General features: G+C 39.3%; 1 pseudogene across 1 annotated transcript in view; it reads right to left on the reverse strand.

The window, feature by feature from the left end:
* The window catches only part of LOC144316695 (mannose-1-phosphate guanylyltransferase regulatory subunit alpha pseudogene), an 85,808-nt pseudogene extending 68,624 nt beyond the window's left edge, over nt 1-17,184 (reverse strand). The window contains exons 1-2 of the transcript XR_013382590.1: nt 17,083-17,184; nt 15,521-16,917 (exon numbers count right to left, since the gene is read on the reverse strand). The product of XR_013382590.1 is annotated as a mannose-1-phosphate guanylyltransferase regulatory subunit alpha pseudogene (transcript). The remainder of the gene's footprint in view (nt 1-15,520; nt 16,918-17,082) is intronic.

Here is a 17,184-nt window from a genome sequence, read left to right on the forward strand (position 1 = left end):
CAATTTCAAGCATCAACAATGATTTAAGAGAAGTGGTTTCAGACATTATTTCCTTTTATTACTGAGTGAAACTTCTTCAAACGCTTATTGAGATAACCTAAGAATCAGGATAAAAATTAAAAAAAAGCAGTGAATCACTGATGAAGAAGAAATGAATTTTAAAGAGAATCCTAATAAAGCAGCATTTATCAATCTTTCTTCAGGTATCTTCTCAGTCTGAATGAACATTAGCTTCTTCCTTAGTGTGACTGATGCAGCTTTGAGATGGCATTCTTCTCTAAATGAGCATGGTAAATGAAATTCGGTACTTTTGACGAAACAGAATTATCAACATTTACAGCTTCACTCACCCTCTGCTATGCTTTGGTCAATTTGTAGATAGTATCTGATGCATGAATGAATATTTGAGTATGGTAAGATAGAGCAAATCAGCAATCTCCACTGGTTTGGTCATTCTATTCTCTTTAGATTTTCACTATTTAGCTTAAACATCAAAGAGAAAAAATTGAGGGCTATCCTGGATTCTGGTAAATTGTTTTCTTGTCTGCATTTGTTTGTGCTTTCCTTTTATTCTTTCTGGGTTTCCTTTGCAGCCTTTTGTCACCCTTCCAGTTTTCCCAAGATCCTTCTTTTTTTTTAAGATTTTAAAAATTTATTCATGAGAGAGAGACACACACAGAAACGGAGAGACATAGGCAGAGAGAGAAGCAGGCTCTCCGTGGGAAGACCCGATGCACGACTTGATCCCAGGACATTGGGATTATGACCTGAACCAAAGGCAGACGCTCAACCTCTGAGCCACCCAGGTACCCCTTGAGCTCTTTAATATAATCTACTAAAGTAATTCATATTAAGTTTTTTAACACCTACAATTTTTATTGGTCAAAAATAAATAAAAATTAAAGGAACAAATGAAAGAAAGCAAGAACAGGAAGCCAAGAATGGTCAGCTCAATACAATTACATGGTCTTGCAATGTTACAGACAAGAGACAATATTTAGACCCAATACCCATTGACTGTAGAGGTGGTCAGTCTCCGGGATGTAGAACCTGCAACATTATGAGATATATACTATAATGATTTTCCCACTTCTTCCCAAAAGGTTCATATGGTTATTTTCTCAGATAATTTTACAGTGAGGAAAGGGGAATACCCGTTCATACGGTTATTTTCTCAGATAATTATACAGTGAGGAAAGGGGAATACCCAGACATTTCTAGGGCTGTTGAACACAGGAGACTTTAAAATGTCACCATGGCTCACCTATTAGAGAGGTGAAAAAGTGAGGGGCAGGGAGGCAGGAAATAATAGGGTTCTTAACAATATCTAATCTACAGTGGGTCCTTTGGGTCTGTGACCTCACTATGGTCATTACTCCATACTTGAATGCTCAACTGGGATTGACATATTTGGCAGTTGAAGAAAACCTTACACTGAGTCCACCTGGGGTTGGTGGTGATCAAGCTATCATATTAAGTAAAGCCAAGTGGAAACCTCTAATACTGTCCCCCACCACTCTGCCAAAGTGGAATATTGAAAAAAAAAATCACAAACTTCTGTATCTAGCCAAGATGCAGCAACAGAACCAATTTAAAGAACTGAAAGAACTAAAAAGCTCAATGAAATATATGAAACAACAGTTGGCTATCAGGCAAGGAAGGACAGTGGTTCCTAAAAGAAGGGAAACAAATGTGGTGACTTCTACGGTTACCCTAGCTTTCTGCCTAGATAGGGCTTCTAGGCCGCTCTGCAGAAGTAGAGAACCAGGTGGAGTCCAACTGTCTTTTTGAGTTGAGGAGACAAATATCGAAGTTAAGGGAAGCCCAGGGTAACTAGAATTCTCAGGTGCTAATACTGGAGAATGAAGAGCATTGCAGAGAGAGAGCTCCAGTGATTCATAGATGGCATCCTGCATGTCTTCAGCATGTGAAGAAACTATCTGAGGTTGGGGAAAGAATTGTCCAAAAAGGAGCAGTATACAGAGATCACAAAAAGCTGGGAAGAGATTATGTTCCCACCAGCCAGAGTGGAAAACTATATCTCATGGTGCATAGGGTGGAATATTCAGAAGAGCATTGCCTAAGTAGTGAGGAAAAATTAATCTTAGACTAAATACTTCTCTGCACCTACCTTAAAAAACTTTAAAGGCAAGTATCAAGAAGATCAAACTCTTTTTTTTTAAAGAAGATCAAACTCTTACCAAATAACTGAACTACCTTACAGAACAAAGCTCTAGAATCTCTCTCTCCCTCTCTCTATATCTTTAGCACATATGAAGTTTTTAATGATTTAATATACATCCTTCTCTTAGACTTACATGTTGCACTTTAAAGAGAAGACTGCCTCAAATGGTAGATTATCTGGAAATGAGGAATCTTTGAGGAGCTATTCACGCTAAGAGGTCCTCTCAGTGGCCCTGCATTCATACCACATGGAATTGTGGTAATTAAACTTGATAATACCACTTCTGTGACCCCATATCAGATCTATTGAATCAGGGTCTCCTGATATTACAAAAAATAAGCTCTTAAGGTGATTTGAATGATTAGCTTTCTTTTTTTTTAAATTTTACTTTTGAAAATTTTATTTAAACTCAGTTAATGTATAGTGTGTTATCAGTTTCAGAGGTAGAACTCAGTGATTCATCGGTTGCATATAACACCCAGCGCTCATTATATCACTTGCCTTCTTTCATGCCCATCACCCAGTTGCCCATCCCTATGATTAGCTTTCTTTGAGAACTATTGGTACTCATGTCTGTGCATTTTACCCATCATAATGGACACAGTTTAGAGATCTTAATTTTCAGATATCCTTGTCTTGCGTATTGTGGGATTGCTCTAGAATGTGGAAAAAAATACTGGGACACTTTGCTCACAGAAATCAGTCATTAATTAACCTATTTATTCAATATACACTTATTGAACATATTTTATGGTCAAGGTCTTGTGCTATACTATGAGGATATGAAGATAGTTATTACGTTATGTATTGTATTATTTATCTGTATCTGTATTGTATGTTTTATATATGTATTATGTGTATTATTATACATATTTTATTTCATTGTGCATGGGTGCTTAAGAAAAGTTAACTCAATCAGAACCAAGGAGGAGGTCATTATGGGGTATGACAACCTATTTTACCATAAAATCCAGAGTTACACAAGGGAAGCTTTCCTTATGAATAAGTTATGTGGACTGCTGTGGGAAATTTAAAAAAAGAATGCCTTACTTTCATCAGCCTGAATTATTCTCCTTCAACACTAAATACACAAAATATTGCAGTCAAAAGTCAAAGATAAAGGAGATATCATTTCATTGGTGACGGTTATTATTTTTCAAAGTAATTGTTTTCAACTGACTCTTCTCTCTCTGAAATGATCTCCTGAGATTTGGTTATCATCTGCATGATTTTCAGATGTCATATTATATGTCAGCTCTTCAGAGAGACCTTCCTTAACCTCCTGTTGAGAGGGGGAAAAAAAGGAAGAATTCAAGACCCAAATGAACATGCCAATTCATAAATAGAGAATTAACTGATTTTGTTGTGGTGTAGGAACAAATTATCCTGAGTGCATACAGATAGCCAGCAAGTGGCTACAAAACAGTAATTGATTTTCAGCTCTTCTTATTCAAGCTATAGTCGTTATACATTATCCTACAGTTGGTTGGCAGATATTCAATTCATGCTAGTATTTACATTGTTAGTATTTACATTATAAGTCATCCTGATGTTCTGTTTTATGTAATTCTTTAGCAGTACCTTCTGTGGTTGCCTCTGACATCAATCTTGGCAGTTGATTAGTCATATCCTTCTACATTCTTCAGTGAGGTTAGGTGAAGTTCTGTTTGCCATACAGCAAAATTAACCATCCAGCTGTTCTCATATGACTTCATGTTAATTTTCTTCATAGCACTTTTTGTTTCTGATGTATTTTAATTTCTTAGTATATTTGTCTATATTGTCTGTGTTAGGCTATAACCTCCAGTGACAATCAGTAGATGCATGAATATTTTTGTGAGTCTATGTTGGAGTCATAAATTCTAGATTAACTATAGAGACAACTATGCATATAGAAATTTAGATATTTAAATTTTCCTGTTGTATATGTAATAACTATATATTTGTATAACTAAATATTTGTCAGTAGCAAGCAAATGCAAATAGCTTTTCAAATGCTAATTAGTAAATGGATAATTTGATATTATTCTCTGAAATTTAAGACTTGTGAAACTCCTAACATATTTGTGAAGTGTAAATATGTTTTCATTTACTAACAGCTATAATTAAGAAAATAGGCTTTTCTGTGGTTATTGCAAATAGCAGTTACTTGGATGTACAACTTCAGCATGAAAGTGCAATTGCATTTGCTGATTGCTTTTCCCTCCTTGGAATAAGAGTCAGTCTTGGATATATAATTGGCATTCGTTTGAATTCAACTAGATTCAAAAACAATAGTCTAAGAGGAAACCCAGGTATGAAATTAAGTTTATTTAGCTTTCGGTAGGGCAGAATTGAGAAAATGAAGGAAAGAGTAAGGCGAAAGTCTTTAGATTTCTGGTTTTTCAGTTATGAGGTTATTTTAAACCACTTTGCCTCTTTCATTTTTTTGTTCCCAGTGCTGATTGAAGATTTTTCTGTTTTTGAGTTCTGTGTTATCTTTATTGCTGCTGAGGATTTAACTGGCTAAGTAAGGTATGGTCATTGTTTTGCTCCAGCTATGCTTTTTCATGTCCATTCCAATGTTAATACTGAATTACTAGTAAATTGGGCCTTTAGGAAGAGATTAGTGCATGTATGGAAAATTTGCAATTTGGAAAATTCTTCTCTTCTGTTCCCATAGGTGAAATATGTACGGAGAAATCAGGCTTTATATGGGCTTTTCAAAAGCAGCAATGAGAAAAGCAACATCAGCATAAATTACAAGATAGTTCCAGTATACTTCCATACTGGTAACACACCATAGGCATTCAGGAAATTCCTATATATTAGTAGTACTGCTTAATTCAATTTTCCCTTTAAATGCACTTGGCTTTATAGCTTTATATTTTTTAAGAGTTTATTTATTCATGAGAGACACAGAAAGAGAGGCAGAGACATAGGCAGAGGGAGAAGCAGGCTCCCCACAGGGAGCCTGAAGTGGGACTTGATCCCAGGATCCTGGGAACATGACTTGAGCCAAAGGCAGACACTCAACCACTGAGCCACCAAGGCTTCCTGGTTTTATAGCTTTATTAATCATTATGGAGACCTAACTATATCTCTATTCTATTCTCTATCTACATTTGTATATATATACCTAATATGCATAAATATGTGTATATATATATATACACATGTGATATTGTGTATATGCATAGACACATATACCCAACATTGTGCAAACATTTTAAGATAGTAATTTTTCAGGATTTTTATTTGTATAAGTGGGGCAGGCAGAAGTATGGATAAATACAGAGTTCAGTGGGTATTACTTTTAGAGCTTGAAAAAATAATGATATTTATATTTATTCACAGTTCTGTCTTCCCTCCTTATACAAATCAAGTCATTATCTGAAAAAGAACTTGAATATATATGCAAAATGTATATACATATATATATATATATATATATGAGAATTTCTCAGGAATGAAAATTCTAGTGTCAACAGATTGGTTTTTTGTCTCTAAAAAGTTAACTAAATTATAGGAAAAGAGGGACTCTGAATGGATTTGTATATTTAGGTTGTAGATGCTTAATTCAGGACTGGGAATGAAGAGCAACTCCACATTTTCATAGATTGTGAGGTTTTCAAAAATTGAGGATTCAAAAAATTATCTAAAATTTTGATGTACTAATGTACCATGCATTTTGAAGAAAAGGAGATCTAAACTGTAAAAGGAAAAAAGATTATCAAACAAGAACCTGTTACATTTTCACTGTTTGAGACAAAGGAACCAGCTTTTACAAATACTTTGTTATTATGACTACTAAGTGACTACTTGCTTGTACAAATAATTACCTTTGTTTCTATTCACATTGAAAAAATTTATTTTTTAAATTTAAGTAATCTTAGAGGACAAACTAAGGGACAACTCAAAATAGTGATAAATTTTGGGTTTGCTAAACTGCACTGAACCTTCAGAGTGTCAGAGAAAGAGTGAGAAAAACAAAACAAGAAAGAAGGAAGCAAAGACAGCACAGGAGAGAAAAAGAGGGAAGAGGGAGAGGTGGAAAGAGTGAGAGAGAGAGAGAGAGACAGACAGACAGAAGCACTGACGTATTCTTTCTTTCCAAGGTTCCTAAGTAGTAGCATCAATAAGCAGTATTTCCTGTGACTGCATGCAGAGTGTCAGAGGAGTGCTGTCACTGTCAGAGTTTTATGTTTATTGGAGCAGAACGATGGAATTTAGGGATTGGCCCATTATATTGACTCTCCGGTTATTCCATTAAGACAAGTGGTAACGTTTAAAAGAAACTTGTGATCATTTAGTAGCTGACATTTGATTTCCCTGTATACCCAGTCTCCACTATAATTTGCTGCCTCTAAACAAAGCAGTAAACAGTGTTCAATTTAAAGTTAGGGCATGGAAAAAGTGTCTACCCCATTAAAATAAGAACTGCATTCAAAAGTTGGCAGGTGGTACTGTTATGTGCAGGGAAATTTATTGGGAAAAGATTAAAACTGCTTTTATGAATAGAACGTTGAGGAAAGCAAATCAGCAGAAATAAAATCTGTCATGGACATAATGTTCTTAATTGACCAATTAAATCAGGCCAAATCTCTGTGGGACTTTGGTCCAAGTGAGTATATTAGATAGTCATGTCGGGGACCATCTTCTCCACTGATGCTTTTCTTTAATGCTATTTTTTGACTGCCAGTACTTCAGTGTTGGTCATATTTGAGTGTCTTGATCAGAGATAAATGTTGTTGGTTCTGGGATCCCTGGGTGGCGCAGCGGTTTGGCGCCTGCCTTTGGCCCAGGGCACGATCCTGGAGACCCGGGATCGAATCCCACATCAGGCTCCCGGTGCATGGAGCCTGCTTCTCCCTCTGCCTGTGTCTCTGTCTCTGTCTCTGTCTCTGTCTCTCTCTCTCTCTCTCTCTCTCTCTCTCTGTGACTATCATAAATAAATAAAAACTTTAAAAAAAAAAAATGTTGTTGGTTCTGTTCCCATCTTCCTCTCCTGCAACTCTTAAGGCCCTCTTTATTTCCCCTTAGACACTAATGACCCCTGCCTTTGTAACTGAAGCCAACACCTGACCTGACTTTTGGGTCCTTTCCCATCCTGCCTCCGTAATCTAAAAATTTATTTTCTTCTTACTGCTCTGACATCTTCTTCCTAGCAAACTTTCTTTAAACCAGTCAACTATGCTAACTTAGTACTTCTTGCTCCCTCTTCAATGACTACCTAATACTTTGACAGCCACCTCCCAATTGTGGGCAGGCCTCTTGGGTGTGAGACGAGGGCAGGTTGCACATGGCACCCAGATTTGAAATTTGACGATCTGTGGTGGCTATGTTGAAATTCTTAATAATTTTGCCTTTGAATGGGTGCTTTGTATGTATCCTTTGGGGACTTGGAGCCTCAACTCTTGTGTGAGGTTGCCTTCCAGACTTTCTGTCTCCCTGAGAGGTGTTCTCATTAGCTGGCTCCACCACCCTGCACAGAGACTGAGGTCACTCTGCCCCAGAGGGCAATTAGGTTGGTTGTTTTGGAGAAGAGGGCCTGCATTTGCTATTGCCCTCCAACCCAGTGGTCACCTGGCCATGAGCATGGGGTTGGGAGGATGGGGGAGGGTAAGATGTCAGCTATTCTCCTCCTGCAGGCAGCACCATGCTCAGTTGGGGTGGAGGGTGGGATGATATGTCAGGGGCCTTTTGCTAACCCCTATCTAGGTACACAGCTCATCCTCACATGGAGAATGCATTTCTTTGGGGATCCCTGGTCCAACATGTATTGGGTCATGGAAAGGAGATAGACTTCGCTGCCCCTGGCTTGCTTGCATATTCATTTTGCAGTGAGCCCTGCAAATTATGTAGCCAGTCCTGATTGGTAGGTGTTCTCCAGTGGATGGATGCTCATCAGGATTTATCCTCCTAACTTCTTGGGTGTTGACCACCTTGACTAGGATAAGTCCTTTCTCTTCAACCCCTTTCTTCTTTCCTATTCAGTTGCTACCATATGTCCTTGGTTTTCCTCTTATCTCTTCTTTCAGTCTCCTTTGCAGGATTCTCTTCCTTAGCTCTTGTCTACTGTTAGTGCTTTAGGGGAGTAGTTTAGAGAGGGGTCAGTTTGAGTTTCTGCCCTCCTCATTTACACATTCCCTTTCTGTAGCTTTATTCCACTGTGTGCTTGACTAGCCTGCCTATTTCTGCATCTTCCCCTCAGACCTAGCTTCAGCCTGGCTATATCCCTGTGTGTAGTGACTGAATCTGACTTTTGAGCTTCCATAAGTTCTTCTCAGCTAGCTGAGAAGTTCATCTTTACTAATAATACCTGCTGCTTATTTAGCACCTCCTAAAAGGTAGGATTCTCATTTATAACTTTATAGAAATAAAATTATAAAGGACTCCCAATTTTGCTTCAAGGTATGAATTAATCATATATATTTTATAGATGAATAAACAGGCTCAGCTTAAGAAACCATCTTGAGGTCACACAACTGCTACATTACTGAAGTTAATGAGCTCTTTTGTTACATCTTCTAGGTAAAAGTAATAATAAGCATGTTTATGTGCCAGATATGGTGTTCTAATGGCTTTACATATGTTAACTCACCTTATCAACAATCATATGGGATAGATTCTGTTAGAGCTGGTGAAACTGAGGCACAAAGGAGCTTAATAACTGAGGTCACACTAGCAGTAGGAGGAAGAGAGCCAGGATTTCAACCAAATCTATTAGCCCCCAAACTCTAGGCTCTAGCCACCACACACGCTGCCTTTCCTGCTCTGTTCTGTCACTATCCAACTCTGAGGAGTTTGGAAAGTGGCCTTTCCATATCTCAGACACTCTACATTTTAAACATCATAGTATACTCTTAACACTGTCTTCACTGGGAATACAACTGGGAGAATGCCAAAGGCATGAGATTTCTTTAGATGAAACATGGTAGATGATAATCTTAAACATAATTTAAACATCTTGTTTAGCTTTCTATAGTTCCTTTCTCCTATAATCCTATCGTATAGTCCCAAGTTATTCTTTTGAAGTTTGAATTGGCATAGTTACATGTGGAAATAATAAAATATTTAAAATGCTGAGATAAGTAACTATGAAGCCAACATTTAAAAAGGTATAATTAATTCATTTATAAAGTATTTATTGAGTGTCTGCTAGGTACCAGGTATAGTACTAGGCTCCAGGGAAACCATAGTGTACAAGACATACTTTCCATCCATGTAGACTTCATTCTCACACAGGAGACAGGAAAGCACTGAGGCTCTAACTCCACAGAGCACAGGAAGCACAGGATCTACAGAAATTCCCAGGCCACAGGTAACAAACTTATCTTCTGTGGCCAGGAACACTAAACAGCCCCAGACAGTCTGTCAGAGGGAGACTTGACTTTAAATCCTAGCTGCATACTGACTATTTCACCAATCAGTGCTTCACTTTCTTCATCTACAAAATGGGTTTTTGCCTCATTGCACCATAAAAGAGATTAAATGAGCTAAGCTATTTAGCATGTACAGCATAATAAGCAGTCACTAAGTGTTAACCAAGATGACTACTCTTATAATTGCCATCATTAGAGCTGAGGCTGAGCTCAAGAAAAGGTAAAAGTGTCTCTTATTAAGGAGCATATTATTCTGAACTGCTCCCACCCACCCAAATGCTTCAGTTGAATAAAACCTTACAGCACTCAGGGACAGGCTAAAGGAGCAGTGGAGCCCACCAAGTCTCACTCAGCCTATCCAAGCAGAGGACAGAAGACTGAGTTTGTTGCTGAGAGAAAATCCTTTAATAACTGGAACAAGTCCTTTGCCTGTTTTAGTGATAGTCCCGAGGACATGTCCAAATTACAGATATGTGGCTGCTCTTTTGGGGAGCTGGCTGCCTGCATAATTGCTGAGCTGAGCACTTTGGTTCTTGGGTGTTGAATGCTGTTGGAGGCAACTTTATGAAATTAGTCTCCTGGAGATGCTGCATCTACTTGTGTTTTTCATCACATTCACATGGGACAGCCACTTCAAACTGCAGATGTGCATTTTATGTGTTTTAGAACATAGAGACTTTCTTTTCAGTATACCTGATGTAAGTGCTCAAACTTCTGGTCATCTTAGTTTCTCCTCCCTCTTCGGTCCTCACATCTATCCCAAATACATTAATCTCAAATCTGTCTATCTAGCTCTCTATCTATCCATCACTTGTAAGGGCCAAAACAAATTAAAAATAAGCTTAATTATCTGTTGAAAATAAAGGAAGAGACTAACTACCCCCTGCCCACCTCTGAGAGCATTTACTTTAGAAAACTTATAAATTCTGTCTCTTTGAAATGTACATAAATCTTTTTAACAGATAATCTCTTTACAGATATGATCCAGAAATGTCTTTCTCAAAGACTTGGGAGCCATGTCTTTGAAATGTAAACATCACAGGAGCTATTGTCCCTGTCTTCCATTGTCTGGGGGAGAGTAGGCATCTAATTTGGCAGTGCCTCACCACAAGTTGCAAAGCTATCTCTTTCCTGATGATATGAATTTATTTTTCCTTTGGATAAAGCCAATTAGCAAACATGTATGGCCACCCTAGTTACCAGGTGAATGTAGGATGAACTGTGTGACAAATGGTGCTGTCAAGGCTTCTTACTGAAGACCACTCATTGCTAATGTTGAGAACATGTATGGAATAGGTTGTGTCTGCTCAGCTCTTTAAAAGAGTGAGATTCCATTGCATCTGCATTCTCTTAGCAAGTTGCCTGTAATGTGCATCACATTAATGCTTATTCAATAACAAAAGTGTTTTCTTTCTTTCCTGTCTTCATGAAGAGATTTTTCTGGGAGGAGATTTTACTTGTAATTACATTTCTCTGTCTACTTACCTATCTCTTTCTCTCTCTTTCCATTTCTGTCATATCACTTTATTTGCCATATTTATCTGCCTATAGTATTTCTCTCTTGCTTTTATTTTTGCTTTCTCCACATAGTCAGCAGTATGAACTTTAAAAATGAAACTCAGGAGGCTAGTTGGTGGCACAGTTGGCTGCACTTTGCTCTTGGTTTCAGCTCAGGTTGTGATCTCGGGGTTGTGAGAGTGAGCCCCGTGTGGAGGGCTCCATGCTGAGTGTGGAGTCTGATAAGACTCCCTCTCCCTCTCCCTCTGCCCCTTCCCTCTGCATGCATGCAGTCTCTAAAATAAATAAATACATCTTTTAAAAAATTGGAGCTCAGGATATGTCATCCTTCTTCCTAAAATCCTTCAGTGGCTCCCATTGTGGCTCAAATAAAATCCAGAGTCCTGTAAGCCCTAAGTGGCTCTTTTCCAACTCACCCACGGCAGCTCCTGTCTTTCTATTTGCACATTATATTCCAGCCATGCTTGCCATTTATTTCAGTTCCCGAAATGTATCAAGCTGTTACTCATCCAGGGCTTTTCCACATGCTGTTCACTTGGCTTGGAATACTCTTTCCCTCACTCCCTACGGTTTATCAATTTAGCACAGCTTACCCTGAATGTCCACTCCCCAGAGAGACCATTCTAAGCAGATTGTTCTTATTACTTATAACATTGTTTTCTTTTTCTCATCAGAGGGCTTATCACTCTTCATGACTATGTGTTTATCAGCTTGTTGTTTGTTTGTGACACAAAGACAGGGACTGCACATCCCCATCCCTGCCATTGTCAACCCACTGCTACCAAGGCATCTGAAACATGGCATAATCCCACAGCTATTAAATATGTAGATCTCCACTGACGTTCATTTTAAAGAGAAATATCTCAGTATTTTCCCCTTTTTCCCTGTTTGTGCTTTTTCCTGTTGGAGGGCTGGACTGACACTGAAGAGATGCATTTGGAACATTAAAGTTGCCAGGGAATATAACAGTTTCAGAGCTTAAAAGCCTATGAATCCCAATTGAGTGCTTTCTGGTTTTTTTTACTAGCACTCTGTTAGTTAAATTATAGATCTAAAGGGTGAGGTCTGCAGCACTGCCACACTTGATGGCACGCTCAGGAGACTAGGAGCTCCATAAGAGTGAAAAGAGCTCTCCTCCATCTATTAGATCATTGAGATGCTTTTCAACTTGCATTAAAAGTCAGTACTGTACTGGACAGAATGAAGGGTTGGGAGGTGTGGCAGGGCTCCCAGTTCAGTAAGATAGATGGAGGTGCTGGGTTTTGCTGTGGGTATGGTTGAAGAAAGTGCTGAGCAACAACAGGTCAATGAGGACAATGTGGATCACTGATGCACATTTTACTGCAGAAGTTCAAGAAAGAGCGATTTGAACAAACCTGAGGCCAAGTTTGTGAAACATGTAACATTCCAAACAAGATTACTAGTAGTTAAGTAGGTTTGGAGTCTCTTAGTGTCTTCTGTTTTGTCTTATTTATTTATTTATTTTGTATTCTAGTGGCTTCAAAACATTGGTTGCTGGTTTTATTTCTCAAATGCCTTTACCAAACACATTGATGAGCCTTAATAGTATTATTGATGACAGTGGAGGATCTTGCTGCACAGTTTTATTAATGAAGTACAGAATGACTTAAATAATATGATTTAAATAGAGATATCATCTACCTCTTCCCTGTACCCTTGTGGACTAAGTAGGAAGGATGCTGGGGGAAAATAAGTTTGTCTTCATGCACAGCTGACAAGGTTGATATTTGTGATTTGATAGTTAGTTTTAATTAATTAGAAGGCCAGAACTTTGGCTCTAACTCTAGGCAGTTTTTGCTTGCTCTGGATCAGCTATGGAGAATCAGATTCTCCTTGGTCTGTGGTTCATACCACTGCCTCTCTGCTTCTATGCGGGCTGCCAGGCCTACTGCCTTTTGTTCTGGAGCCCCCAGTCTCCAGTCAATAATGCAAGATGAGCCAAGTGTTTCTGCAATTACTTTCTCACTCAACTTTTCCATCTCTGAAAATGCAGTTGCAGCACTTCTGGTCATTGACCCACAGAGTGAAAAGTATCAAATGTTATCAGTGGCTGACTCTTTTCTTGCTCAGCTCCTCTCTACAGATAGGAGAGATTCATGTCAAGTTCACCCATTGTTAAGAACAGAAAAGTCAGTGATTTCCCAAGAGTTTCTTCAGAAAACTGAATCTCATACGAAGTCTGAATCCTTGGGCTTGAGTCCCTGCCTGCAGGTCAAAGGAACCAAGATTTAAACAACCAAGTCCCTTATTAAACTATCAGTCTTTTTTTTTTTTTTTTTTTTTTACCTCTGTCTGCCTAAGATTGTAAACATCTGTTGCTTTTATTTTATTTTAATTTTATTTTTATGCCCTGCTGCTTTTAAAACACTTTTATACCATTTTAAAATCATAATTGTCAGGATTTCAGATCTGTGCTGCATTGTAATTATCTAGGGACTTTTGGAATACTTCCTGGCTTAGTCCCATCTACTAAGTCAGATTCATGGGAATGGGGCCTAGGAATTTTCATTTTTCACAAGCTCTCACAAACATTTCTATACTCATGAATGAGCAGTTGAAACTTCCTGAAGCATATGGCACATGGTAGATGCTTCCACAGTAGTAAATGTTAATATCTTAACCTATTGACATGAGAATTCATCAGAAATAGGATTAAAATGCTCATTGCCTTATTCAATGCATCATGCAGAGAATTTTTGCTTATGAATATGCTCTCTCAAACAAGACTCACTGCCCTGAAATGAATGATTTGATAATAAGGGCAAGCAACACGTTTATTGCCACAGCTTTGTTGGTTTTTATAGAAATCAAAAATATATATAAGTTCATGGTTAATGTTACCAGGCAATGATGTAATGTAATGTGGGTAGAGATTATTTGGTGGCAGAATGTATTTGTAAAGTTTTATATAATACTCTAGTCTTCTTTTTATATAATCATTAAGGATTTAAGTCACTTAAATTGTTCAGTTATAATTTACTACCTTACTGGTATATGTTGTAGAAGCTATCCACACTTGGATTTGGGGATCACAAAATGTCTTGGAGATATTTATCATTTTATGTGTGGGGGCTTTAATAACATCTCCTTAATCACTTTGCATAGGAAATATCAGCATGTTGGAAAAAGTGGAAATAAGATCTGATTTTTCCTCCTTGATATGGGTTATAAACACTGGTGCTTATACTGGTAGAAGGCAGAGCATTATGACATTGTGGAGAGTAATCTTGGGCTTTCTGATATTTTAAGACACAGTGTTTTAAGTCATTTCTAAAGGGAATTTCCATCATTTGACATTTGTCATAGTGGCTGAAATTTTCAAACTGCTGTTCATCAGGATCAGTTTGTTAACTGACTTGTGTGTGCTGCGCTATTATCAGCACCCCATTCCTAGAGAAACTTCTTACTTTCTGAGCCATCTGTTACTGGATCCTGGAAGATAATCCCAAAAGGATCATAAGCAGTTTGTGAGTTAGTCAATGTGGCTGGGCTAAGGAACTTCTTACCTTGGAAGACTTTTCTTTTATTAATTAGAGTCAGAGGCTCTGGGCCCAGTGCTTGCGCTGTGCAATGTTGCTTTGTGCTCTGAAACCTGCAGCACAGAGCTGGATGGAGCTTATAGAGGACTTTCAGTCCACTCGTTTATCTTTTGTCTGTCCCCTGCATGGAATAATTGCCTTCTTTCCTAGTCACTTTCATAGCCTTATGCATTGTCTTACGTAGGAACGACTTCATGCGGGTGTGTACAAACTATACAAAGATAGCAGATCTTACTTATGATACATATTGCATAAGTTAAAGAAAAATTACATGGTACAGGAAAGTGATAAGAGCAGAACTTTGTTTTATTGGGGGTTCAAGGCTGTTCTTTTTGCTTTGTCAGTGGTGTAAACTAATGTGTACCTGGAAACAAGTGGAAGGTACTTTCCAGAGAAAATGAGAAGGAAAGATAGAAAACAAAACAAAACACCAAACCCAAATGTTTAGAGTCATTTTCTGTTTGTTCCCAAGTAGGATGAATTGAAGAGAGACTTAGCACTTCTTTGTGAAAATAGCACATTGTTAAACCTTTGTTTCCTGTATTAGTCCTCTGCTCCCACTCTTGTGTTATAATCATTGGATTTAGTCTGTTTGAAGATTGATTAGGAATGGATGAAAAGCAGAAAACATCCATTCTTGGAAAAGGGGAAAGCATATGGCAGAACCATAAGTTTTGTATTTAAAGAGAAAAAAAAAAAAAGAATAGGGAATGGCTGTGTTTTTGCTTTAATCCAAAGTGCTCGCTGCACTGTAGAAAATTCTTATATAAATATTTCTCATTGCTTTATTTTAAATCCTACTATAGGAGGTCAAAATGACAACATCCCCCCCCCGCCCCAACAAGGTTCCCTGGGGAGTGGAGAGGGAGGCCAGGAGTGTCCTGGCCACTCACATTGCTCCTGGCATGTGAAGATCCTGCCTGGCTTCCTCTGTTCCTTTTGGACCCAGGTGAGCCATGCAGGCAGTAGTCTCAAGAGGAGTGAGAAGGACTTGGAGAGGTGCCTTCTGGTAGTCCCCCTCAGAGGATAATCTGGTTGGTGAAGCTGCTGCTTAGCTCCTTGTGTGACAGAACAATCCAGTTCAGGCTAAGCACCTCAATAGGGATCTGGACACAACAGCCTAGGATGGTGATGGCAGGCAGCAGCTTCCCACCCTTGAAGAGGCTCTCCCTGTTCATGTGCACTCGCAGGTTGTTGGGATTGGGGTCATCGGGGTACCTCCACATGGGCCTAACACTCTACAGTGCTCCCCTAGCCCATAGTGGTATGTGGAACACATGTGTGCTCCTGTAGCATGGCTTTGTGGAGAATAGCACTCTCTTGGAGCTACACACCCTTGCTTATGGTCATCTCCTCCCCAGTGGAGACATTAGGGCCCAGCACAGCTGAGGGAGCCACCTTAGCTATTGGGTGGATGTAAACATTTCCTCAGATTTATGGACCCCCTGGGGTGTGCTTGGCCGATTGTTCTGGGTAAGTGAGCGGGTGCTGGCCCAGGTAGAGGCAGGAGGCATAGAGGGCTGAGCCTGTGGACTTGATCTGACTCCAGATACCATCAGTGAGGCATGGCTAGATCTGGCCCTGCTGGACCAGGGACTAGAACACATCCTGTTCCAGGTAGATGGTGCCCGCTCCTGGCCACAGACCTGAAGAGTCCCCCAGTTGCCCATCCTGCTGGTTACATTGGAAGAAATCCCCAAGGGGCTTCAGGGCTCCCAGAGAGAAGAGATACATACCACAGTTGATGATGTCACTAACAATGCTGGATTTCTCCACATAGTGTAGGACCTTGTGTGTCTGTGGATTCTCTACGATGCAGCTATAGTTGAGGGATTATGTCCCATTAGCTGTGGTGCCAGGGAGCAAGAAAGAGTGAGGCTGGTGTCTGTAGGCATCCAACACATCACTCAAGGGGAAGTCAGAGCAGACATCAGCATTGAGCACCAAGAAGGCCTCAGGACCCCAGCCAGGATCTGGTCCTAGGAATGGTAGAGACTACCTCTTGTGCTGAGGGGTGCAAATTCCTGCAGGTATCTGACTGGAAGGTTAAACTCCTAATGGACAGCCGCTAGAAATTGGGTGAGAGGTTCATCAGGGTGGTAGAAGACAATGAGCAGAATCTCTTGCATCACAGAGACCTGGGCAGAGGCCTCAATGTGGTACTGTGTCATTGGGACCCCCACCACTGGAAACAGGGGTTTGGGGATCTCAAAAGACAAAGGTCTGAAGAGAGTCCTCTTTTGAGACCTCCAATCAGGATCACAGCTTTGAGTGTGATGGCAATTGCTTCCTAAACCACTAGCTCCTTTATTCCAGCTCTGCCACCAGCTACTCCACTTTTTTTTTTTTTTTTTTTTTAATAGTGGAGGAGACTTTGAGACTTTTAAAGTTTAGGGGGCTACTCATCCCAAAGAAATGAATACAGGAGAAATAATTTTGCTTATGTCATCTGAACTATTATATCAGTTAAATTGTGCCACTTCCTCAAATATCGATTGAATCCAGTTTGCCTCGCTCTTGTCTTTTCTTGTTCTGCACTACTTTCCTGGGATCTCAT

The sequence above is a fragment of the Canis aureus genome, chromosome 7, assembly GCF_053574225.1.
Source record: "Canis aureus isolate CA01 chromosome 7, VMU_Caureus_v.1.0, whole genome shotgun sequence".
NCBI lineage: Eukaryota > Metazoa > Chordata > Mammalia > Carnivora > Canidae > Canis > Canis aureus.